We start from the raw sequence: 25,056 nt of genomic DNA, 5'->3' as shown, positions 1-25,056 counted from the left end.
TCCTCCAACTTAATTCTTGTTTTTCAAAATTATTTTCTAGGGATTAATTTCAGGTCCTTTCATGAAGAATAATACTGTGAACTTTTAGCAAAAAATAAAACCATAAAAAGAAAAAAAGCATGCAAGGATTTTGATGAAATATATCCTGATGGTAAGTTAGCTACATTGAGCTGGGGTCACATTCCTCCTCAAAAGGACATGTGGATGCCAGCTCCACCAGCTTCCTCCCATTTTTTCTTACACATATTTTCCATAATACATTTCTCTACTGTTGAGAATAGTCTTGATGCCTTTACTTCTCAGAGGCCCTGAACTAACAAAACAGGGGAGAAAAGAATCCATTCTAGCATATTGATTTTGATTGATTTTAAAATAAATAATATTCAAATAAATAATACTTTTTAAATAAATAATATTTTTAAATAAACTTTGGTACATTAGACAGTTCAGCAATATTGAGTCTTCTAATCTATGAACATGACATACATCCTTTTTAAATTTAGATATTTTTATTCATGTTTCCAGAGTAGAGATGGACAAAATTTTACAAAATTGATGTCTACTAGGGTAGACTTTTCATGCTCTTGTAAATGGCATCTTTTAAAATTTAATTTTCTTATTGTTGTTGCTGGTATATAGATATAATTGAATTTGCTATTTTCACAATGTAAGTTCCTACTTGCTAAATTGCTTTATCATTCTATGGTGTTTTTCTTTTTTCTCTCAATTCCTTAAGATTTTCTATGTCGACAATCATGTTATCTGTTAATGAAATTTTTCTTCCTCTTTTCTAAGCTCTATCCTTGTATACTTTGTCTTCCTTGACGGTGCTGGACAGGGACAAGAGTGGGCATTGTCACCTTATTTTCACTGTTGGGGTAAAAGTGCTCAGTGTTTCAACATTAAATATTATGTGACTTGTAGATTTTAGTACCTGCCCTTCATCAACTTGAGGAAGTTCTCTTAATGCACTGAGCACTTTTTATCCTGAATGACTACTGAATTTAGTCAAATGATTTTTTTCATTGCTGGGTTGATCATATGTTTTTTCTTTCTTACTGTGCTACTGTGGGATATTATTTTTATTGATTTCCAATGTTGAACAAACCTTGTGTTGTTGAAATAAACCTCACTAAATTTTGATGGATTTTTCTATTTTTGTATTGTCAGATTTAATTTGGTAAGATTTTGTTCATGATATTTGATTATATGTTTGTAAAAATATCATCCTGTGCTTCTCATTCCTTGTAATGTGTCTGTCAGGGTTTGGAGTCAGGGCTTTGCTGACTTCATTAAAATATGCTGGGATGGGTTATTTTCTCCCCTGTTTTGTTAGTTCAGGGTCTCTGAGGAGTAAAGGCATCAAGACAGTTCTCAACAGTAGAGAAATGTACTATGGAAAATATATGTAAGAAAAAATGGGAGGAAGCCCATGGAGCTGGTATCTATATGTCCTTTTGAGGAGGAATGTGACCCCAGCTCAATGTAGCTAACGTACCATCAGGAGGCTAGCTGGTGTCCTCAAGAGCTGTGTCACACTGGAGACCCGATGTTGGTCTCTGTTGCAGGAAGGTTAACATTCAGGGCAGCACTAGGCTGGGTGCACATGCAACTCCATCCTTGTGCTCAGCTCATGTGTACATAGTGCCAGCCCTGGCAAGAGTGACAATAAAGGCTGGCTAACATCAGCTGGCGGGGTTATAGTGTCCATTTGGTCATTCAGTGCCTGTTCCATGGTCGATGCTTTCTAGCAAACATACTGGAAAGGATATGAGCACTTTACCCCTTTGTGCCTCACCTCCCATCTTATATCCTCCACATTCCTTTATCTCAGACTCCTTTGTTCCCTAGCAATTTTTTTTTGCAAGCCGCTCATCACATCATCACATGGCCAGGTAATTGACTATTGTCCAGAAATCTCCATGGAGCCTTATCTTCTGCCACTTCACTTTCCACAAAAGTGTATGACCAGGTGCATTGCTCACAGTTCTGCTCATGGGAAGGTGACCCCCTTCCGTTTTTCAAGGTCACTTCTGCATGTGTCAACAATGCATCCCTATCTATTTTCAGTTTACACCTACACGCAAGTCGACCCATCTTCAAACCAAGTGCAGGGTTCTTTCCTTCTCTTCTGGCCTACTGTGTGAGAACTCTACCCTATACATCCACAGATATTAGCTAGGCTAGGGGCAGTGAGGTAGAAGGTCTGTCGTTCATGCAGTGTGTCCATGCACTCTGCCTGCATATATTTGGGATATTCCATCTTTCACTTAAAATGGACTGCTTCTGGGCCTGACAACTTACCAGGTTTGTCAGAACCCAGCTCGAAATGGGCAGTTCTAGATGCACAAGTACATAGTACTACATGGTCAAGTGACCCATACCCACCAGGGCCCAGGAAGCCACCCAAAGATATTTTTTGAAGCATGTAATGCTGGCTGGATGTAATGCCTAGAATCTGGGCCTGCACTATGACTCTCCCACTGGGGCATAAGTAAAGTCCACTCTGCTATCCTCTTACAGTGAGGCCTCCAATGCCGTAGTGCTGGCCAGGTCATATGGCCCGAGGAGCAGATGGCATCAACAATGCCCTTCCTTCCTCCACGTCCCACACAAGGCTGGCAGCCCTCTATGACCAGAGCAATATTTCTAGAGATACAATGTGCTGCCCCTAGAATCCACAAAGCCCTGCCATAGTGCACTTTCTTCTTTATGTTAAGGGTACAAGATACAACATATTGTCTTTTACTGTGGAAGGGGCTGTTCTGGCATACCCCTGATCCCGAGGGCCCTTAAATCTTCATTGATGAAGTGAGTTCTCAAATCCTTGAAGGGTTTATCTCTACCCACTGGGCACATGTTTTTTACCAAGGCCTCCAGGGTGCTATTCAGATCTTGTTCCTTTTATACAATCAGCAGGATGCTGTCAATACAATGGATCTGAGATCTGCCTTTGGGAAGACCAGATGGCCCAAACACTTCACACTACATTATGATGCCAGTAGAAGACTAAATCTAGCCCTGAGTTAAATGAACAATGGTTTTCATCTCGCATGGATAAAAATCACTTTGAATCATCTTTTCTAATTGAAACAGAAAGGAGAACATTTGCTAAATTAATGGCCGCAGACCCTGTACCTGACCTTATTAAAGTACTCTAGTAAGGAGACTCCATCTGGTCCCAAAGCCTCTTTGCCAAAGTCTACCAGGATCTACAACAGGACCAAATCTGGTCCACCACCTGCTTTTGTATGACCTGTGAGCTAAGATGGCCTTTACATGCTTTTAAAAATTATTTTAAAAGCAGTTTTAGGTTTACAGAAAAAAAAACTGAGTAGAAAATACAGACAATTTCAATTCAACTTGTGTTTCCCCCAGTTTCCTTTTTTATTAAAATCATGAATTTGTATGTTATATTAGTTACAATTTATGAGGCAATGTTGATAGATTATCAACTAAAGCTCTATAGTTTATACTAGGGTTTACTCTTGGTGTTGCATATTCCAACTTTGACAATGTGTAATGACATATCTCAGCCATCAGAGTATTGTACAGAATAATATCGCTGCCCTAAAAATCCTCTGTGCTCTACCTATTCATCCCTCACTGACCCCCAACCCCTGGCAATCACTGATTCTTTTACTATCTCCATAGTTTTGGCTTTTCCAGAATGTCATATAACTGGACTCCTATAGTATGTAGCTTTTTACATTGTTTTTTTTTTTTTTTAACTTAGTAACATGGGCTTAAATGTTTCTTTCGTGACTTTTCATGGTTTGATAGATTATTTTCATTTAGTGCCAGATAATATCCACTTATCTGGATGTAGCAGTTTATCTGTTTACCTACTGAAGGACATCCTGATTGCTTCCAGGTTTTGGCAATTGTGAATAAAGCAGCAATTAATATCCAAGTGCAGATTTTTGCATGGATGATGCAGGATTTTTGCTCCTTAGTTCAGCTAAATCCAGGTTCTTGTCTCATGACTAGGAAAAATTAGGCACAAAGACACAGAGAAGGGTGACGAGAATGGAATTTATTAGGCGAAAGGAAAGCTCTCAACAAAGACAGGAGTTTTCCAAGCAGATTTCCCCCTCAGAATGAAGTACCAGGACTTCCACACACGAGCTGAAGAGGCCAGGCTCCTCTTTTGCATAAGGAGCAAATTCCTGGTGACTTCACCCCATCCTTCTGGTGCACATGTGGGCCCTTGGTCTGAGTCACTCCACATTGATTTATTTCCCTAACTACGCATATGTTAAGGGATGGAATTTTTCACTGTGGGTATGTTTAGGCAAGCCCCCTGTGCATAATGACCTGGGTGGGTCACAGGTTCTTCAAGGACCCTCCCCTAACTATATAGGAGAGTTCTGTGCCTCCTGCCTGTATCATGGAAATAACTTTTCAGTTCTTTTGGTCAAATATCAAGGAGCATGATTGCTAGATCCTATGGTAAGGTTGTGTTTAGCTGTGGAAGAAACTGCTGAACTGTTTTCCAAAGTGACTGAACAATTTTCATTCCCACCAGCAATGAATGAGCATTCCTGTGGCTCCACATTCTTGCCAGCATTTGGTGTCATCAGTGTTCTGGATTTGGGCTATTCTAACTGGTGTGTAGTGGTATCTCATTCTTTTAACTTTTTTTATTCTTATAGATTTAGGGGGTATAAGTGTCATTTTGCTACATGGATAGGGTATAAGTGGCATATTGGTGAAGTCTGGGCATTTGGTGTAACCATCACCCTAATAGGGTACATTGTAGCCTTTAGGTAATTTCTCATCCCTCACCTGTCCCCACACTTCCTAGTCTCCAGTGTCCATTATTCCACTCCATATGTGCATGGGCACACATTGTTTAGCTCCCTGTTATAAGTTAGAACATATGCTATTTGACTCTCTGTTTCTGAGTTCTTCTACTTAAGCTAATGGCTTCCAGTTTCATTCTGATTTTAATTTGCATTTTCCTGGTGGCATATGATGTTGACTGCCTCTTCATATGCTTATCTGCCATCTGTATATGTTCTCTGATGGGGTGCCTGTCATTGTCTTTGGCTCATGTTTTTCTTCAGTTGTTTGTATTCTTATTGTTGAGTTGTAAGGGTTCTTTGCACATTTTTGAATGGAAGGCATTCTTCATTTATGTTGCAGTGCTTTTGATCTCTCACATTGGCTTTTGATTCTTTCTTAGAGTTTCTGTGTCTCTGCTTCACTGACCGTCTGCTCTTGCATGCTGTCTATGTTATTCATTAAAGCCTTTAACATAGTAATCATAGTTGTTCTCAATATCTGGTCTTATAACATTAACATCTCTATCATATCTGAGCCTTGTTCTGATGCTTACCATCTCTTCAAACTGTGTTTTTTCTTTTATAGCATTGTTGGAATTTTTGTTGAAATCTGGAAGTGATGTACTATATAAAAGAAACTGGAATAAATAGGCTGTTTGTGGGATTTTATGTTTATCTGACTAGAGTTGAGCCTGTGTTTGCAGTAGCTGTGAGTGTCAATGGCTAAAATTTCCTCTGTTCCTGTTTTTGTCAGCATGCCCCTACCATCACAGTGGTAGTGCCAGCTCCTACTAGGTGAGTGGGGTTGCCTCTGCACTTCTTAGGGATCCAGAGGGGAGCTGCAGAGTCAACACCCAGGGTAAATCCATCCAAGTTGCCCAAGTTTTAGGGTTTCAGGTTTCCCCCCCAGTCCCTGCTGTGTTCATAACGCTCCTGTCATGGCTGGAAATTCAAATATCCTGAGCCCTGAAACCCTAACTGTGAGGTGACTGCATGCTGCCCAGCTGTCTCTGCCCGTCATATGTAGGGAACAGAGGCTGTTTGTGAGTTGCTACTGATGCCCTGTAGCTTCCACACTTAGCCATTGTTCTTAGCAGCCTTCAATGTCTCCCAGTTTTCCTTCAGGGCATTCATACTACCTGGCAAAGCCCACACAATTCTGCTCTTTCTGCCCGTGTTCCTTGGGTAATTTTTCAAGTAAAAATTATCTTACCTGCCACAATATTCTCCACTAGGATATTTTCCCAGTTCATTTTCAGTGAAACCACCAAATTGTTCCAGGGACCGTCTCTTTCCCATTTACCAGACATGGCACTGTCCTCTTTGTCTGCTAGGCAATAAATGAGCCCAGGTTGTCAGCACACAACTACCCCTGCTTCCTCAGACCACTCCTAGTGTCACCCATTTTAGTCCTAGTGTTTTAGCCTCTTTAAGGCAAGAAGAAGAAGGGATTAAACACACAAGCAGTTTATTAGGGGAAATGCCTGTGAGAGAAAATGTTGAGAAATCAGGGAGAGTTTGGGAGAGCCATCAGACTGCAATGAACGTCTGAGTTTCAGTGGGGAAGAGTGAAAAAGGAAGGACAATGAGGGAAAGCTTCTTAGACTATGGTGACATTCTAAAGAGTTTCACTGAGGACATTGGGGCCTTGCCCTCCATCATAGAATCTTGGAGTCTCCTGGCAATGCTTCTCCCTCAGCAACCCTTCCACGTTCAGGTGCTGGTTTGGAAGTGCCCATGGGAAAGAACGTTGCCACAAGTACAGTGAAGGATTTCACAGTGCAGAAGGCCAGTCAATTACACACCTGCATCCAGAGCACTGAAATGTGCAATCTCATAAACTTTTCTATATTCTGACAGATTTTGCATAAAATTGTTGCTGTTTTTCCTTAAAATGTTTAATTGCATTCAAAGTGCAAGTGTCTAGACCTAGACTTCTTTGTAAGAAAATGGTAGATTACACATTCATAGTCTTTACTACATAAAGAACTATTAATACTTCCTATTTTAAAAACTATTTGTAAATTTTGTCACTGCCAAATTTAACACTGACAAATTTATTGCTATATAATTGTTCTGATATTTCCTTATTATCTTTCTAGTATCCGTTGGATCTTTTGTACTATGTCTTATTTGGGTCTTGGTTTGGGAAATCTGTGTTTTATCTCTTTGTGTTTTCATTTCTTGCTAGGTGTTTATTAATTTAATCCATATTTGCACAACCAACTTGCTTCTTTTTATTTTCTCAGTTCTTTTTCTTATTTTCATTTTATTGATTTTTGTTTAGTTTTTTTTTATTATTTTACTGAGATATTAGCATAAATACATATGAAACAGAATACAGAGTCCAGGAAAAGACACACACATATGGTCACTGGATTTTCAGCAGAGGTCAAAAGCAAGTAGTTGGAGAAAGTGTAGCCTTTTCAACAAATAGTACTAGCATAATTGGATATTCATAATTTAAAAAGTGATTTATTCTTCCCATCACTTACAAAAACTAAATGGCTCATAGACCTAAAGGCAAAACCTAAAGACAAAACCACTTGGAGAAAACCTAGGAGAATATATTTGTGCCTTTATGTTAGGCAAAAATTTTCCTTATATTCCACCAAAATAATAATCCATAGTAGACAACAATTGGTGAATCGGACTTTATTAGAATTAAGAACTTACTGTTTGAAAGGTACTGATAAAAGAATAAAAGACAAGACACATGGAGAATATATTTGCATTTCAAGTATATGATAAAGGACATGTTCTGTACATATACAAAAAAACAAAATGAAACTAGAAGAAACCCTAAAACTCAAAGTTTAATAATAAAGGAAACAACCCACTTGAACAGACATTTCACAAAAGAAAAGTTATAGGTGGTTAACAAGTACATGAAAAGATGCTTAACATAGTTATATATTAGAAACATGCAAATTAAAATATAATAGGCCACAATATAGTGTAAAATTACACTATTTACAAGTGTAATTTTTAAATACTGACAATAGCAAGTCCTGGCAAGGATGTGAAGCAACTGAAATTCTCACCTGTGAAAAGTATAACCACTTTGTAAAACAGTTGGGCAATTTCTCAAAATGATAACTTATACTTACCCTATGAGCAATCATCCCACTCCTAATTATTTACCCAAGAGAAATAAAACCATATGCTCTTACAACGTTTTGTAGACAAATGTTCTAGTCAAGAACTGGACACAGCCCAAATATTCACTGCTAGATAAATGAATAAACAAACAAAAGTGAATAAATTATTCATCCACGCAGGAGGATGCTATTTCATTTTCTGCCATGCCTCTATAATTTCTGTTAAGGAATCTCTTAAAAGATGTACACTTGTTTCTCTGATTATACTGTATCTTTCATCCCTGAGTGATGTTAACATTTTCTGTCTTTGTTTTTAGCAGTTATACTATTATGTTCTTTGATGAGATTTTTCTCCTTCCTTCCTTACTTCCCTACTTCTTTCCTTCCTGTCTTTATTTCTTCCTTCCTTTCTTCTTTCATTCTTTCCTTCCTTTATTCCTTCTTTTCTTTTGTCTTCCTTCCTCTTTCTCCCTACTTCTCTGCCTCCTTCCTGTTCTGATCTCTCTTATGTATATATAATATATAATATTTTGCTCAAGATTTGTTGAGATTCTTGAACTTTTAAATTCATGCTTATCATCAAAATTAAAAAGTTTTCTCCCATGATTTTTCCATTTATTTTCTCCTTTTTTCGTTGAGGAGCTCTGTTCTATGTGACATTGCTCCACACATTCCTGAGAATCTGCTCATTTTTCACAAATCTTTTTCCCTGCTCTGCAGATTGTATTATTTATATTGTTCTATCTTTAGACATTTTCTTCTCTTATCAAGTATCTTGTGTTAACTCCACCCTGTGAAATATTTTTAGTATAATCTGTTCTAAATTTTTATTTAGTTCTTTCTTACATTTTCTATGCTGAGATTTTTGACCTGTTAATTCTTTAAGATTACGCTTATCTTTATATCCTCAAACATCTTTATAATCTTTATAATATCTTCTTTTTTATTGTACTTAATGCAAGGTTTAGGTGTCTAATTCTGGGGTTTTGTTTTACTTTTATTTCTTGATTATCAATTCTTTTTTTGTTTCTTTTGTATTATATATAGAGAAAATCTTATTGTGTTAGACATTTTAAACAATAAGTATTCTTCCACTGAAGAAAGTTGCTGTTTTATATTTGTAGGCATTGACACAATTACTGGCTAACAATCTACAACTTTTGTGGTCTTGATTTTAATTTTTGTTAGTAGAGATCTATGAAAAGTCAGATGTCTATGCCAAAACGTTTACTTGGTAGGGTGCAAACTCCAAACTTCATATTCTCTGAGGATTTCGTTGAGGCCTAATGTTAGCCTTTATTAGCGCAAGCCTTTTGCACTCCTTAATCTGGTACATTGTCGTCAAGCCTAAACTGTGGCCTTTCTGGTGTCTCAAATGTAACAGGTGGTATTAAAGAGATTTCTTCACTCTGCGGAGGCTGTAACGTTAATGATTGCTATCAATGCTTGATTTCTGAAGCCTTTGTTCTGGTCTCAACCATTTGTAAGCACACTCAGGAAGCCTCACATAGTATTGTCATGAACATGCACTGGCCAACTGTTAGCCCAGGGCTGGTAGCATCCAGTCCCAGAGACATCTGGCTTCCAGCTCCACGGTGCTCTACTCAGCCTCCTGCGACTTGCAGTCTATTTGGCAGAGGTCCTCTTATTTGCCATCTTAGATTAGTGGGGTTACCAGGGTCCGATGGGGCTCCTCCTTCCTCTGCCATGGTCAGGAAATGTCCTCAGAAAGATTCCTCTCTTCTGCAGTCTATTGTCCAATTCCCATAAACAGTTGCCTCATGTATTTTGTCCAGTATTGCTATTTATGGCAGGAAGGCTTGTGTCATACCACTTCCTTCCCCATGGCGAAAATTGATGCTGCTCAATTTTTCTCAAAAGCTTGTGAACCAACTGATATTCTCATCATTAGTTTAAGAGTTCTAGACACTACATATGCTGGTTAACAGTGGGACATGCATAATATGAAGATTTTAATCTTTATTTCCCTTATAACTACTGAAATTGACCATATTTTTGTATTTATGTCTTCTCATAATTTTATATATTTCATTTTTTCTATTGCTTCTTCATAATTTTCTTATTGTTTTGCAGGTGCTCACTATACAGTGTGTCTGTATCCTTTTCATTTTCTCATCTACTCTATTGGCTGATTTCTAAATCTGCTAATGATTTTTTCAATAAACACAAGTTACTAATTTTAATGTGGCCCAATTTAGACACTTTTCCTTTACATTTGGCATTCCTTGGAACTTTTCTTAAGAAATCTTTTTTATATTCTGTGATCACAGAGATAATTATCTACGTTTCTTTCCAAAAACATTATCTCTTTACTTTTCACATTTGAGCATCCAAAATGTGTGGAATTGATTATTTTTAGTATGAAATGATATAATAATCAAGATCCATATATATTTATTTCTGTATGGATATCCCATCAATTTAGCAATTTGTTAAAAGGTCAATTTGCCTCTCACAGCACTCCCATATCACATTTTATAAATCAGGTTTCTGTAAATGCACAACTCTGTTCCTCGGCCAACATCATATTATCTACATTACTGTTGCTTTAGGATTGAGTTTTATATCTGCTACTTCAAGTCCTCTTTTTAATTAAAAAAAAATTGTTTTCATGCTATGAATTCTAATAGTTGATTGCAAACTTTTCTGAATTTTCTTCAGAGAAAATTATGCCATATATAAATAAAAAGGGTTTTTTTTTCAGTGCTTGTGATTTTATTATTGTTGTGTGGTTGTTTTCCTATACCCTAAGGAATATCCAGTAAAATGATAAATGATATTAGATACCTGTTATCACAAATAAAGCTTTTAGAATATCCCTGCTAAGCATTTTGTGGTAATTTTTTTGTTTCTCTTGATATATTTTTTGTGATTAAGAAAATGTGTTTTCATTCTGCTTGTTATAATTCTTAGCTTGAATGTTTACTGAACTCTGTTGACTTCTTTCACTGTATCTTTCAATATTTTCATTTTATTTTTTCTCAATTTTTCTATTCATGTGCTATATTGGTAATTTCTAAAAGTTGCTTTTTCTTTACTGTGGTAAAAATAAATATATAACATAAAACCTGCCATTTCATACATTTTAAGTGTTAGTTCCAGTGATATTAATGACATTTGCAATGTTCTGCAACCATCACTGCTATCTATTGCCAAAATATTTCATTATCCCTAATGGAAACCCTGCACACATTAAGGAATACCTCTTCTTTTGCCCCCTCCATTTTCCCCTGGTAACTTATAATATATTTAGTTAATAATTTGCCTACTCTAGAATATGAGCAGACTCATATAATATTTGTTCTTTTGCATCAGGCTTATTTCATCTAGCATCGTGTTTTTAAGATTCACTCATGTTGTAGTATATATCAGAACTTCATTCCCTTTTTATAGTCACACAGTAGTCTATTGCATGTATCTATTACATTTTGTTTATCCATTGATGTGTTCAGGAGCCTGAGTTTTTTCCACCATTTCGCTCTTGCGAAAAATGCTACATACAAGTATCTGTTTTAGTCCCTGTTTTCAATTCTTTTGAGTGTACCCTTGCTGGGAATTGCTGGGTCATATGGAGATTTTATATTTATAGAGAATTACTAAACTGTTTATCAGAGCAGCTCCACTTGACATTCTCACCAGCAATGTATGCGTTCCAATTTCTCCACATTCTTATGAAAACTTATTTTTTTTTTCTCTTTCCTTTTAGTTCCTTCCTGGTTTGTTGTTGTTGTTGTTGTTTTGTTTTGTTTTGTTTTTTATAATGAAACTGTCTGCATAGAGTGCAGTGATATCTCATGGTTTTAATGTGACTTTCTCTAACGATTAAGGATGTTGAGCATATTTTATGTCCTATTAAATCATTTGTATATCTTATGAGAAAAGACTATTAAAGCCTTTTGCCCATTTTTAGATTAGGCTGTTTATCTTTTTGTTATTGACTTGTGGGAGTCATTTACACTTTCTGGCATTCAGTCGGCTATATGATTAGCTATAGAATCAGCTATGTGATTAGCAAATGTTTTCTCCCATCCTGTAGGTTTTTTTTTTTTTGACTTTTTAAAATAAAGTTGTTTGTTACGTAAAAGGTTTTTTAAAGTTTTATGAAGTTCTATTTATCTAATATTTATTTAGTTAGTTAGTTTGTTTTTGGTATCATATCTAAAAATTCACTTCCAAATCGAAGGTCATGAAGATTCATTTACCCCTATATTTTCTCCTAAGCATCATATGGTATTATCTCATATATAGGTCATCTATTTATTTTTAGTTAATTATTATATATGACATGAGGTGGATGTCCAACTTCATTCATTTGCATGTGGAATCCAGTTGTACCAACACCATTTGTTGAAAATACTATGTTTACCCATTGAGTGTTCATAATATCCTTGTCGAAAATCAGTTGGTCACAGATGTATGGGATTATTTCTGGGTTTACAATGCTGTTCCATGGTTCTCATGTCTGTTTTTACCAGTATCACACTGTTATGATTACTTTCACTTTGTAGTAAATTTTGAAATCAGGGAAGTAAATATTCAACTTTGTTCTTTTTACAAAATTTCATATTAATTTAAGCAATGACTTTTCTATTTTTGTAAAAAACGCCATAGGAAATTTGATAGGTATTCTGTGTCTTAATAGTAAGTCTTCCTATTCATGAACACAGGATGTCTTTCCATTTACTTAGGCTTCTTAAATCTGGTTCAGTAATGTTTTGTAACTTTCAGTGTGCACGTACTTCACTTCCTTGGTGAAATTTATTCCCAGGTATAATCTTTTAGATGCTACTATGAATGTAATTACTCTCTTAATATCCCTTGCAGACTCTTCACAGCAGTTGAACAAAATCACAGCTGATGTTTGCATGTTGATTTTGTACTCTGAAACTTACTGAATTTTTTTTATTAGCTCTAGCAATTTTCTTGCAGAATCTTTGGAATTTTCTATATGCAGGATCACTTATCTGTAAATAAGGATAGAGAGATTTACTTCTTCCTTTCCAATTTTGATATTTATTTACTTCCTTTGACCGGTTGTTCTCGCTAAAACTTCCAGTAAAAATATTGAATAAAATTAGTAAAAGTGGGCATCTTCATCTTGTTCCTGATCATGGGGCAAAGCTTGCAGACTTTCACCATTGAGTATGATGCTAGCTGTGGGCTTCTATAAATGTAGTTTATCATGTTGAGATAATTCTCTTTGGGTCTCAGTTCTGTATTCTCCAGCAGGGGCCAGTGGAGGGGGGGTGTTGACTGTTTCTAATATGAAGGATTTTGTCAAATGACTATTCTTAGTTAATTGAGACGATGTGAGCTCTTTTTCCCCTCTGTTCGGTAAATATGGTGCTTTACAATGATTGATTTTTGTATGTTGAACCCTTGCACTCCTGGGACAGATTCTACCTGGTCATGGTTTATAGTCATTTGAATATGCTATTGAATTCCGCTTACTGGTATTTTTGTTCAGGAATTCTGCATCTATATTCATATGAAATATTGATCTCTGATTTTTAAAAAATATATTCTTTTCCGGGTTAGTATCAGGATCGTATAGATTGTATGAGGAAATGTTATAGACTGTGTGAGGAACTGTTCCCTCCTTTTGTATTTTTTGAAAGAGTTTGAGAAAGATTGTTGCTAATTCTTTAAGTATTTGGTAAAATTCACCAGTAAAGCCACCTGGTCCTTTTCTTTGTTTGGTATTTTTCATTGCTTATTCAATCTGTTTACTTGTTATAGATCAATTCAGACCTTCTATTTCTTCTTGAGTCTATTTTGGTAATCTACATATTTTTTAAAATTCGACCATGCCAATTTGGTTGTTAAATTTGATGCATATAATTTCTCTTTTATTTATTTATTTATTTTGGAGGCAGGGTCTCCCTCTGTTATCCAGGCTGGAGTGCAGTGGCACAATCTTGGCTCACTGCAAGCTCCGCCTCCTGGTTTGACGCCATTCTCCTGCCTCAGCCTCCCAAGTAGTTGGGACCACAGGGGCCCAACACCAAGATCCAGCAATTTTTCGTATTTTTAGTAGAGACGAGGTTTCACCGTGTTAGCCAGAATGGTTTCAATCTCCCGACCTCATATTCTGCTCACCTCGGCCTCTCAAAGTGTTGGGAGTACAGGTGTGAGCGAATGCGCCTGGCCTGATGCATATAATTTCTTATAGTATTCTCTTATAATCCTTTTTTAAAATATCTGACTGTCACTTCCACTTCTATTTCTGATTTTAGTTGTTTGTGTATTCTATATTTATTTATATATTTACTTTTTATTTTTTGTTCAAACTAAAGTTTGTAATTTTGCTAATCTTCTCAAGAAACCAATTTTTAGGTTAATTAATCCTCTTACTGCTTTTCTTTTTTCTATTTTGTTTACCTTTGCTCTAGTCTTTATTATTTCCTTTCTTCTGCTAGCTTTGGGTTTATTTTGTATTTTTTAAAATGTTATTTCCTTTAGGTGTAAAGTTGGTTACTGATTTGATATTTTTCTTTCTTTTTAAAACATGCCTGTTTACTGCTATAAATTTATCTCTGATCACTGTTTTTGCTGCAGCTCAGAACTTTGGCATGCTGTGTCACCACTTACACTCACCTCTATTTTCTAATTTCCCTTGTGATTTTTTTTTCTTTGACCCATTGGTTGTTTAAGAGCATCTTGTATAATTTTCTAATATTTGTGAGTTATCCGTTATTCTTTGTGTTATTGATTTCAAGCTTCATTACACTGGTCAGATAAGATGTTTTGTATTGTTTCAGTCCTTCTAAATTTATTGAGACTTGTTTTGTACCCCTACAATATGGTTACCTTGGACAGCCGGATCTCGGCTCACTGCAAGCTCCGACTCCCGGGTTCACGCCATTCTCCTGCCTCAGTCTCCAGGATAGGTGGGACTACAGGCACCCGCCTCCACGCCCGGCTAACTTCTTTTTGTATTTTTACTAGAGACGGGGTTTCACTGTGTTAGCCAGGATGGCCTCAATCTCTTGACCTAGTGATCCACACTTTAACTCTTTTCCTCTTCATTATTAACTTTTAAAATTCTTTATTTTCTATTTTGCCAAACTTTTGGATGATTCTCTTTTGCTCCTTTTTTCTACTTTGTATAAATATAATGTTACTTTTATTTATTTTTAATTTTATTATTATTTTTTTATTTTTGAGACTGAGTCTCGCTCTGTTGCCCAGGCTGGAGTGCAGTGGCGCGATCTCGGCTCACTTCAAGCTCCACCTCCCAGGTTCATGTCATTCTCCTGCCTCAGCCTCCTGAGTAGTTGGGACTACAGGAGCCCACCACCATGCCTGGCTAATTTTTTTTTTATTTTTATTAGAGACGGAGTTTCACCATGTTGGTCAGGATGGTCTCGATTTCCTGACCTCGTGATCTGCCCCCCTCGGCCTCCCCAAGTGCTGAGATTACAGGCGTGAGCCACCACGTTGGGCCCATGTTACTTTTAGTATTTTGTTCTTTTTCTCTATGATTTTGTTAGCTATATTTTCTTCTTCCTTAATTGGTTATCTAGAGATGACAGCATTGATTCTTGAATTGTTTAAAACAAGTTAATGATTTTACCATATACTCACTTCTACTTGAATTTACGTTTATATCATTTGCTTTCTCTCTCTCTTTCCATGTTGTTGCCATGCACTTTAGTTATCAATGAATTTCAGCCTACACGGAGCATGACTTTTTTTGTTTAGTACAATCAGTGTTCATTTATATATACTTACCTTCTCATTCTTTGTTTGTGTACTTTATTTCATCCTGCATTTTCTTGTTTCCATCTGGCCCTTTTATCTCTTGTTTGATACACTCTCTTTATTTGCTTTTTAGTGCAAAACTGATGATACAAATTTGCTTCAGTTTTGGTTCCTGAAATCAATCAACTTTATTTTGGAGGATACTTTTGCTCGCTGTAGAATTTTAAAGTGTTTTTTTTTTTTTTTTTTTTTTGTCCAGTTCTCCCTATTTTTCATTCCATTTTCCTATTGTTATGGACTCTTTCAGGTGTCACTTTGCTGCCTGAAAACCTGTGGCTGGTGATGCCTTTGTCCAAGTTTTGCTTGGGCCCACTGGGCTTGTTCCGACCACTCGACCTGGCAGGCTGTGTTCAGTTCATGCTACCAGCCTGGATCCCATACCACCAAGGGAGACTAGAGTCAGGCATGGAGTGCTGAGGGCTGTGTTTGAGAGAACATGGGGTCTGGTTACTGCACGGTCAGACACATTAGCTGCGGCCAGGACGTAGGCAGCTCCAGGTGTTGGCATGGGTGCCAGCTCTCTGTGAGGCTGTGGCGGTACCAGGCACACTGCAGGCAGCTTCCCTGGTTGGCACCAGGGAATGCGGTGGTATCTGGAAGGTTGGAGATACCAGTAACGACAGGGTCCCAAAGAGGTAATCACAGCCCTGGTTTGGGGAACTCCTAGGTCTGAGCTCCCCAAAGGGCTGCAGCTCTTCACTCAAACATGGCAAGCAAGGGGCCTATTTCAGTCCTGTCTGTGTTATAGCAGCTCTTTTAGCCTCGCCATTTGGCGGATCCTGAGTTCTTGTCCTGCACCCAGGAAAAATGAGGAGACAAATGGAGGGTGAGCAAGATGAAGAGGAGCTTTACTGAGCAATAGAACAGCTCAGAGAAGACCTTCAGTGGGCAACTCCTGTCTGTAGCCAGCGTGTCCTGACAAGTCTTTAGCTCCTAGCAGAGAGGGTAGTTGCCCTCTGCAGACCTATCATTTCTACAAGTGTTCAGTTCTTAGCAGAGAGAGTACCACCTCTCTGCAGCTGGTCCTCCCATTTGCTTGCAGGGAGGAGGCCCCAGATAGGGTGGCTCCTCTCTGTAGGCAGGTAGTCCTGTCTGCAGTTCTCTGCTGTGAGGGTAGCTGCTCTCTGCAGCTGATTGACCCTTGTTTCTCCATCCTCTGCTCTGGCTGAGCCCTATGCTTTTACAGACCTCAGAGTAGAGTAAGTGTGCAGTGATTGGTCCATAGACAGCCATAGGAGGCCCAGAGAAGGCACCACAAGTCTCCACTCTGGTCTGCGGGACTGGAAGACTGGTTCACAGCTTCTAGGCCCTCCCTGGCCTGAAGGAGGGGAGGGGCCTCCCTTGGGCCCCACCCCCTTTTGCCCAGGAGGAGCCCATCTGCCTCTTGCCACCATCCATGGTGCCCAGGCGGCTTACACCTGCACCACTCAACTCCACTCCCACCCCTGTCCACCTCCGCCATGCTTGTCAGTACTCAAAGTCTGGAGGGGGCAGAGGCAGAAGAGCCCAAGTGTGCACACACCCAGCTGGACTGTGACAGCACCAAGGCTCAACCCCAACATTGCCCCGAGACTGGAGTGGGCTCCAGCAGTGGGGAGACGCCTGGCAGCGGGAACAGACACCTCTGAACCTGCAAGGGCAAGGGGTGGGGGTGGTTTCCAGGTACCCAAGGGTGCAGAGAGACTCAAGGCCACAACCCTGACTTGCCCAGGAGGGCAGAGCTGCGGCCTGCCTCTGGCTCCTAGCTGGCTCCATTGAGTGTGCAGCCCTGGTCATACCCCCTTGCAGCTTGGGGCAGGGGCTCCAGGTCCTCGCTTGGCCCCTGGTTAGTGTCTTGGGAAGGGACAACGTCTATGTGAGCCCCCCTGTCTCCCTGGTATCGAGCTCCCCCTTACCACGCCTTACTCAGCTTGCAGCCCTGCCCTGGGAGTCTCTGGGAGCAGATTGTGTGCCCAGGTCCTGCCATGGAGAGTATCAGGCCTGGTGGTCACCCTGATGGGGGGCGGACCTGGGGATGCAGCCCTGGGTGGCCCTGCACAGAGCCTCCCCTGAGGTGTAGGAACCTGGCACCAACGTGCTGGCCAAGTCCCTGAAGTGGTGCCACTCCCACTTCCTGCACTGCCCAGAGGGAAGCATGGCCCCAGCTCTGCCTCCTCCCTGCACCCTCCCTTCAGCAGAGGCCAATGAGAGAGGTGAGGCGGGGCCAGGGTCCAGACTGCAGAAGCTCTGGGCTCTGGGTAGGGTGGGTGAGGGGAGGCGGGGGTTGGGGGGAGTGAGGGTGTGGGGGAGGCAGGTCCCATGGGGAGGTCAGCCCAGCTGTGGGACAGTGGGGGCGGCTTAGTCGACTGCCTCCAGGAGGTGGGGCATGGTGGACCCATGGAGCCATTGCTGCTCCCACAGCCTCTCCTGCCACCACCATCCCCGCCTCCCCACTGTGAAGGGCCCTCGCTGCCATCACTATGGCCTGTCATTCTGTCATCTCTAAGGCTCACTTGTGTGTCTTTGAAGGTCGTGGGCTCAATATGTCAGTTTTCTCAGGGGGCTTTTATGCTTTTTCTGTTGGTCTTTATTAGAAGAAATATGTGTTTTCGTCCTTATTCTGATTGTGATTGTTGAGGTTGCTGTGAGTTTTTCTTACATTTAGGAAAACTACCAGTCACACTTTTACATCTTATTTCTATCCCTATTTTCAACCTTTTGCAAGTCCACTTATAAATATGTTTGACCTTTTGAGCATCATTTTAATATCTCTGACAATCTATTCTATTATGTATTTGGTATTTCTTCTATTTCAGATTCAGTGACAGCGTTTTCTGTAATCTTATCTTCCAGTTAAATTATTTGTTTAAGGCATGTTCAGTCTGCTTTCAAATTCACTCAGCAAACTCTTTCAAATATTGTATTTATTTCTAGATTTAAATATATTTTTCATTGTTTTAAATTCTGTGATTTCATTTCTTATTGGTTTACTCACATTATCTATTTTTGTTTGTTTGGTTTGATATTCTTTTTTTTTTTGTTTTGAGACAGAGTTTCGCTCTTGCCACCTAGCCTGGAGTGCAATGGTGTGATTTCGGCTCACTGCAACCTCCACCTCCTTGGTTCAAGTGATTCTCCTTCTCGCGTAGCTGGGATTACAGGCATGCACAACCATGCCTGGCTAATTTTTGTGTTTTTAATAGAGACGGGGTTTCACCGTGTTGGCCAGGCTCATCTCGAACTTCTGACCTCAGGAGATCTGCCCACCTCGTCTTCCCAAAGGGCTGAGATTATAGGCATGAGCCACTGTGCCGGGCCCACATTGTCTATCTGTTATATTTTCTTGAAGATATTAATTATAGTGAAATTTCTTGTTCATTAATTTAAATATCTGAATTATCTGTGGCTGTGCTCCTGTTTTCTTTTTTGTTTCTTTTACTGTTGATCACATGATCTCCCTTTTAATGCTATACTTCTTTTTTTCACTACATTCTAGACAGTGTGTAAAAATCACAGCATTTTAGTTTGATGCAGTCCCATTTGTTTATTTTTGCTTTTGTTGTTTCTGCATTTGGAGTCAAATCTAAAAAAATTTTGCCTGGTGTACTGTTTTTCTCCTATGTTTTCTTCTAGTAGTTTTCCAGTTTCAGCTCTTATGTTTGTCTTTAATCAATTTTGAGTTGATTTTTGTATAGAGTATGAGATAAAGATACAATTTCATTTTTGTGCATGTGACCATCTAACTTTCCCAATGCTTTTTAAAGAGACTGTTCTTTTCTCAATGTATATATTTGGCACCTTTGTGGAAAAATCAATTGACTGTACACATGTAGGTTCATTGCCTGGCTCCCCATACCATTGCGTTTTTTATGTGTTTATGTTCAATGTGTTTTTTATGCCAGTACCATGCTGTTTCAATCACTATAACTTGTTGTATGTCTATACCTAATTGGTTGAGTGTTTTCATTTTGAAAAGATGTTGAATTTTGTCTAATGCTTTTTCTTCAACTGAGACAATTGTATGGTTTTGGCCTTCTTTCTCTTAGTGTGGTATGTCACACTTACTGATTTGTGTATGTTGAACCATCCTTGCATCCAAGGAATGAATACTACTTGGTTACAGTGAATTAATTTTTTTTTTTTTTGAGATGGAGTCTCACTCTATCACCCAGTCAGTGGCGCAGTCTTGGCTCACTGCAGCCTCCGCCTCTCAGGTTCAAGCAATTCTCCTGTCTCAGCCTCCCAAGTAGCTAGGATTATAGGCACACGCCACCATGCCCGGCTAAATTTTGTATTTTTAGTAGAGATGGGGTTTCACCATGTTGGCCAGGCTAGTCTTGAACAACTGACCTTGAGTGATCTGCCTGCCTCACCTTCCCAAACTGCTGGAATTACAGGCGGGAGTTGTGTCCCACCTGTGAATATTTTTTTTAATGTGTTGTTAAATTTGTTTGCATCTGTATTCATTATGGATATTGGCCTGTAGTGTTCTTTTCTTATGATGTCTTCTTTTAGCTATGGTATCCAATTTAGAATGGGACTGGATGAAGATACAGTAGTAGTTTTCCTAAAACTCAGTCTGCTTTTAATTAATTCTTTCTTCTAGGTGGTAGCCTTCTAGGTCTTTCAGTTGAAAGTTTGGCAGGTTTTTGTCTCTTGCGCCTTAAAAGACTATGGAAAAATCAGCTCTTCCTTTCAAGAATTTAATGTTAACTCTTTATGATTCCACTTTACAAAGCTTCTAATTTTGTCATTACGTTGAGTCGAAAACGGACTACTTTTGAACTTAAGTCTCTGATTTTCTCACCTTAGCCCAGGCGAATATCACTACTGGTCTTTTTCTTTCCTGCAGCAATGCCACTGTCTAGGATTTGAGGGCCCAGTCTTGCATCTTCTAGCTATACCCAGAATTCGAAGTTCCTTTTGGTAAAAGTGACTGCAAGTCCTTCAAGCCGATTTACCACTCCCACTATGATTCACCTGTTTTCTTTCAGGACAGTGCTTATCTTTTCTTTGTTTTCTGAACACCATGGGAACACAGGATTTTCTGATTTTTGAGTTTTCAGCCCAGTTTTGAAGCCTCTTGCACACTCTAAGGTTTCAGTAGTGTCTTGTAAGAACTGTTCATGTGATGATGGCTCCTCAAATCTCCATATTCAACCCACCTGACCTCAAGCAGTTCAGTATTTTTTTCTAGCAATTTTCTTTTTCCTTTGCCAGCTTTTGATTCATGTCACTTAGCCCAGGCACTGGCATTGGTACAAATGCTTTTTCCTCTGCTCGTCTTGAAACATTTCTTCTATTTCTAGAATTTTAGTCTATCTAGTTTTCACAATTTTGACAGCTTACAGCGCCTTCAGTATATGATTTCTAAATTTATCTGGTTTTCCCATTGCTGTTTGTGGGTACATTAATCTTTTACATATTACGTATTGTACATATTATTTTAATTTAATTACATATTATTTACATTAATTTACATATTAATCTATTACATATTGAAGCAAAAATCCCTGATCTGGGATGTATTTCAATTTGAAATTAGTATTGATATAAAATTGTCATGATCAGCTGAATTTAGAGTACAAAATGCAATTTGCAAAAATGTCTTTGTTTTCCCTGATGGGGTACTCTCTCATTAAGCCCTCTGCAGAGGAACTATGAGAAGGCACAACTAATTCCCATTAATTTTCAAAATTGAGGCCCATTCCACCAATTTGGCTTGGGAGACAGAAAGTGAAAAGTGAGTCATGGTTATTTATTTTTAAGACATTAGAAGGGTTCCCTCACTTTTGGAAAGACAACAGGAAAGATTTGGTTATACATTTGTGGGCAATGAAACATCTTTTTGTTTGGGGATCTGTTCACACAAGACAATGGCTTTGTGATCACCAAACGGACAGATCACCAAACAAAAAGATGTTTGAATGGTTGGAAGTGGTTTGAAAACATTGTGTCTATCTATCTATCAATCTATCTATCCATCCATCTATCTATCTCTGTATTCTATCATCCACAAAACAAAGTGTTCAAAACAAAGCACTTTTTGAACAGATGACGAAAAGTGGTGGTGGAGCTTGAGCTTGTACCTCTGGTTTCTTTCTTACTTTCTTCCCCATGTTATCCGTGACACGATTCTCCCCAGTCAGTTTGAAAAATGCTGCCTAAAACTATTTTGGTTTTATGCTTTATTTTCTCTTTTTCTTTTACTTGGAATTAAGCAGATAATGACTGCACCCTATTTGACACTAGGTTCCATGCATGTTCAGAGGAAACTTATGTGAACTTCTGATTTCAGAGATAACTTTTCTTTCTCCTCCTCCACAGTCCTTTTGATGTAAAGCAATTTAGAACAGATTTTAATTTACATCTTAATAAGATTAGATTATGGGTTAATAAAGCCACAGGCAATCATGGTTACCTACTGGTTTCAAAAGAATCACACATTTACTCAAACTGTCTTATACTTCAGGTTGTAAATTTTAAGAGGACAAGAGATAGCTTTTACAATTTCTTTACTATCAGCTTAAAAATCATTCAAGACAAATACTAGAGATAGTTAATTAGATTAATTTCTTTTATTAATCCTAAATTATATTTGAACAGAGCTTTTTAGTTTTTATTTTTTGTTTGTTTGTTTGTTTTGTTTTTTTTCCTAATAAGTCACTTTAGCTAATGCTGAAGGCAGTCTTGAATTGTTATTTGCCCTGTTTGTCAGGATCCTGAATATCCTGCTTGTTGTGCTTCTCTGCCACTGGAGAAGTCCCAGGAAGAGTGTATCATGGGCAAAAGCATTCCATGAAAACTTTTTCCTAGATTATCAGGTATTCTCTTGGTAAATCAAAATGAATCAGAAATAGGTAACTTACGGAGTGCTATAGATATTCATCATATATTTTCACTCATCGTTCCTCTTACACCACAAATTTTTCCAGCCATCCAATAACATGAAAGTTAATCTATCAAAATCAAAACCATTCCATGCAAGAGCAACTTAAAAGACCCAAGTGACTATCCTTGAGGTTCAGGAACAGCAAGGCTGTGTTTCCCTCTCCATATCACTTAGGATCAGAGAAGTATTGAAGCAGGAGTAACTCAAACCTCATGCAATAAAAAACAATCTCTGGAGTGTAGTATTCCCCACCCTGTGTCCAAGTGTTCTCATTGTTCAATTCCCACCTATGAGTGAGAACATGCGGTGTTTGGTTTTCTGTCCTTGAGATAGTTTGCTCAGAAAGCTGGACAAGTTAATGGGTGCAGCACACAAAGATGGCACATGTATATGTATGTAACAAACCTGCACGTTGTGCAGATGTACCCTAGAACTTAAAATATAATAAAAAAAAATCTCTGGAGATGAATGTTGAGGAATGGGAGGGAAGAAGGGAGAGAAAGAGAGAGGGAGAGACAGAGAGAGAGAAAGAGAATGAGCCAACATCACCTTCTGTAGTATGTAGTAATCCTGATGAGGATTGGATCTAGAATTTCCATGGCTTTAGGAGCTGATTTGTGATTTCTGCAATCAACATTAGCCAGTGGCATGGGGAACTAAACCCTAAATTCTACACCCCACAGCGCTTTTTCTCTTCAACGTCTTCTTAAGTCTAAGCCAACTGGAATTGGAGACTCAAGCAGTTCTTTTTCAGCCATTCTGTGGGGTGTATTCTGAATCCTCCATCTTTTGTCACTGTTGCTATCTGAGGATTTACTATCCATAGGGACTCAGAGCCATGCTATTGGACCCACTGCTCAAGCTGGATGAAATGTGCTTTGTGCACTGTCCTACCACTGAACCAAATCCCCTCTGTATGCCCTGTTAGACACTACATTTTTCCAGTAAGCATTCTGAATGAAGAGCTTCAGCATTTCAAATGTTTAAATGAAGTAAGTCCTGGAAACTGAAAAAATAAGCAGATATCCATATGAACAAAATAAGTGCTATAATTAGCAATTTTAACCTCCAAATATGAAAACTGTTTTAGTCACTAATATGCAATTAACTTTAACACTTAAATATAAAATAATTTTTGCTAGTTCACCACAGCAGAAGTCCACCCAGCTGTCCCTTCTACCATCTTCTACTGTTTGTTTCATTAATAATCTAATGTAAAATACAACACTTTGTTTTGCAGTCTCCAAACAGCTGGCTTTCTTTGATAATTAAAATGAGAAATTTATAAATCTTTTGTCAATTTTATAAATTACACAAACCATATGACTTTCACAAGCAATCTTTGAAAAATGTAAGAAAATAGAGAGAATAAATCCAAGACATAATTATGCAAATGATATTTAATTATAATCCAGACAGTTGCATATATCATAGAATCCATCTATTCTATCATTCAAAGCATGTAGATCAGAGGTCATGATTGGATTTATGTTTCCACTCTGCACACTGCATTCAATGTGCGTTTCATTACTTATCTAGACAAAGATTATGATATACATAATCATAGAGTTTTTCACAAAGCAGTGGTCTAAAACACATTGATTAATTGCAATAACAATTTATTTAAAAATATTCTGTCAAAGGGTCTAAGTGAGATTTAGGGGTCTTTTTCTTGTAGCATATTTGTTTGTATTTCTATGAAGACTCCTTTCCACTTTGGTTGCTATATTTAGATAGAGTACCAATAAGACACCTTTTTGGTAGGATATCTTATTCCAAGAATAAAACTGCAAGAGTGAGATCAATACTTGAAAACTTCTGAAGGTTTCTGCCTGAATGTATTAGAACACAAAATAAGTTTTATCTTGCTGACTTTGCACAACATGGAAAGTTATGTTGCTTCAAGAGGAAAATATCATAGACATAGTAGCCTAAACATAGTTTGAGGCTAAGGGAGTGTTGATAAAATCTCTTCCTAATTAGGTTCTATGTCCTTCCTAATTTCCCCATGAAATATTTTTCCAATAAATAATCACAAACTGTGTATTAAATGTTTAGGGACTCTAAAAAATATTTATTCACATATCTAGAAATTAGTAGTTAATTGGATTGTGATAGAAAGCATAACATTAAAAATATTTAATAATATTAAATGATGAGACTCTCATGGGTCAACTGTACCGTATACAATTATCACACCTAAACACAGACGTTCAAGAGACAAAGGACAATATATGGCATATGCCCTGAAGCAGGTGACAATATGAATATCCCACTGCATGAGCCTTTCCATTTGCCCTCCACAAAAAGCACTTGGCTGTGTCGTTTCTTGTGTTGGTGAGCATTTCATCAAGACCATGACAGTATTTCAGGTTTTACCCACTCTTGCCGAGTTTGACAATTTTGAGGAGTGCTGGTCATATCTTCTATAGAATGTCCTTCAACTGAGAATTGTCCAATGTTTTTCTCATGATGAGGCTAGAGATACGGCCTTTTTTTGGGTTTTTTTTTT

Source organism: Macaca fascicularis, chromosome 8 (genome assembly GCF_037993035.2).
Source record: "Macaca fascicularis isolate 582-1 chromosome 8, T2T-MFA8v1.1".
Taxonomy (NCBI): domain Eukaryota; kingdom Metazoa; phylum Chordata; class Mammalia; order Primates; family Cercopithecidae; genus Macaca; species Macaca fascicularis.
The sequence above is the reverse complement of the archived record's forward strand: the minus strand, read 5'-3'. Positions refer to the sequence as shown.